Here is a 3,226-nt window from a genome sequence, read left to right on the forward strand (position 1 = left end):
TCTTCCACTCATTTCCTTATAAAACCTTCCGGTATACCTTATATACATCCTTCACTCATTAAATATACTTAATACTACGTGCTCCTTATATTCTAAAGTAGTTTTACTTAACCATAACTCAACGTACTTATGTTCCAAATTTGATAAGTGTTTCTTCGAATATACGGGATGTAACAAGTGGGTTCCTCTTGGATCTCATGGAGGACAGATTTTCGATGGATATGTATCATAAGAATGACTGCATCGGGAAGCCCCTGCACTACCAGCTTCCTTTTCTGTAGAAGCCATCTCGCAACTACAAAACAATCAAGGTTAGCGATGGAAATATTATATCATGTAACTTAAATCTATCATACGATCTAGGATAGAAAGAAGGTCATTCATTCCTAAATGCCCACAGTCTCCTATTTAAAAGTGTGGCGCGCAACACACCCATAAACAAGACTCTAGTGGACACGGCTTGTAGACATACCCTAGGACGGAACTGCTCTGATACCACTTTTGTCACGACCCATCGGAGGGTCATGACGAGCACTTGGAGCTAACTTACCCAGGCACCTTTCATCACACATTCACGTTCACATCTAGGTGAGCCACATGGCCTGCTCACGATTTCTATACGTTAATAATACGAATCTCATTGGGTAAAGACACTTCTATTTCCACATCAACAACTATGCCCATATATATATATATATATATACACACACAAGCCGACAAGGCTAACAAAATAATATACAAAATATGAGCCGGCAAGGCTAAAAGACACCTAACTATGCACAACTGTCTACGAGCCTCTAAAGGGAGTATATAACATCATATAGGTGGGACAGGGCCCCACCATAGCCATAGGTATGTACACAAAAAAACAATACCAACAGCTGCAGCTCCGGATCAAATGGAGCTCCTCTTATGCAGTCTCTGAACAAGTAATCTACGAATCGAGTCTATCTCCCTGTCCACCTGTGGGCATGACACAACGTCCACAAACAAAAGGACGTAAGTACGAATAATGTGCTGAGTATGTAAAGCATAGTCAACATCATAAGAGAAGCATAAGAAATAACATAAAATAGAAAAGTCATAGGATGATAGAGCCATTTGTACCTCTAGCGACAATCATCATGTTTTCTCACCTTTTTTCTTAATAGGAACCTTCCATTTTCAATGCTTACTTATATATTAGTATACCCAACCATAAAAGGTTCGTTGTTTCACGTACCCGGCCATGACAAGGCTCGGTGTTATACATACCTGGCCCTACCTAGGCTCAGTGTTATACGTACCCAACTGCAGTGGTGTGCGTGAGGTAGATGTCGTACCCGGCCATATAAGCTTGGTGTTACATAATAGTCATAGATATATACATATGTACATATATGTATTGTACATATGTATATATGTATATATATATATATATATATATATATACATATATGTGTGTGTGTGTTGTGTGTTTAAGTCACGTCAACATCATCATCATCCTTGTCATTATAATTATTATCATCATCACTTTGAAGAACTTTCACCGAAGGTATCTCAAAAATATCAAAAGTCATGAACATTCTAGCATTTCTAGGAACAGGACGTTTCGAATATCTTAGATGGCATCCCTAGAATTTATCTTGTCATCACAATCGTTATCATTATCATCACAAGAAACATTGTCAACAATATCAAGAGAATCTCGAGGGTCATGAGCTTACAACATTTATAGGAATAGGAATAGCGCGAATATCTCGAATAGACGCAAAATGAGGAAAACATGCCTTTAGAAAGAAGGGTTAGCCTTACCATACCTCTTTGTCTTCTTAACTACTTAATGTTCACCGTCGAAGCTTGGAAAATCTACATTTAGAAGGATTCATACCATAGTTAAGCCTTAATGATACTCTTAAATTCAAACTAGAATAGTTCATGAGTTAATGAAAACTGGGCAGCCTTTCCCCTATTTCATCGACTTCCACCATATCGCCAAACAACTCTAATAACATTCACAATATCATAATCAAGTAGTCATGTTCCATTAAGTCTCAAAAATTCATTCTCATATTCAACTTATCTCAACAACTTCACACCAACCCATTTCACCATTTCATGCAACACTTCCTCATCATCATTGTTACCTCTTATAATAAGATTACACCCATATCATACTAATAATCATGACTCAAGTTAGTAAGAATCATGACTCAAGTTATCTTACTACTCAAAAGCTACATTTAGATCTCATTTTCTACTTTCTTCTTCTACCCAAGTTATTCAACAACCAAACATTCATGATAACATGAAATAAGCATGAAAACTAACTTTTTATCTCATAAGAATGGGTTTTGGAGCAACATATCACCTTGAGTGAAAACCCTAGCTTCAATACTCAAGTTGTCCTTGAAGTGTACTAACCCTAGCAAGTCTTTCAACACATGGGTATCTTGATTCTTGTTATTTGATCTTCGTTTTCTCTTTGGTTGGAGTGTAATATGCTTGGAGAAGGGTTTTGGAGCTCTCAAGACTTAGGAAAATGTGGGAAATGAAATAAAAGAACAAGGGTCATCTATTTATACAAAATTAAAAAATCTGGTCGATGGACTTATACGGTCCGTATAAGTGGACCGTATAATACCAGCATGAAAATACCCTTCTCTGGAAGGGTTATACGGACCCCCTTATACGGACCGTATAAGTGGTTGTATAACCCATAATTTCCGAAGTTGCTCTCGGTGATTCGTTTGACTTCCAATCCTCGTGGAACCTTCTTGGCACTTATATAACACTTCCTTAACCATACAATAGGCCCTATAGCAGCCCCCTTAAGACACCACTAAATACGTATCGATTTAACCATCGTGAAAACCCTTCCAAACATGACTTACATTTCCACTTCCTTCGACATACTTAGTCTCACATATCCATATGACTTCGAAATCTTATGGTATGCACTTAAGCTATCTAATACTCTTCTTAATCTCGTAAGGACTTCGTATTCACCTTAAGCTCGCACAGTCTATTCATGATGCAACAAATCTGAAATCTCCGTGGTGTAACACTTTCTTTCTCACAAATAACACTGGTTCTCTCCAAGGAGATGTGTTGGGCCTGATAAAGCCTTTCTCAAGCAAATCCTCCAACTACTCCTTTAATTCCCTTAACTCAACGGCGCCATTCAATAAGGAGGAATAGATATTGGCTGAGTATCTGGTAACACGTCAATGGCAAAGTCAATCTC

The sequence above is a fragment of the Lycium barbarum genome, chromosome 4, assembly GCF_019175385.1.
Source record: "Lycium barbarum isolate Lr01 chromosome 4, ASM1917538v2, whole genome shotgun sequence".
NCBI classification, from domain to species: domain Eukaryota; kingdom Viridiplantae; phylum Streptophyta; class Magnoliopsida; order Solanales; family Solanaceae; genus Lycium; species Lycium barbarum.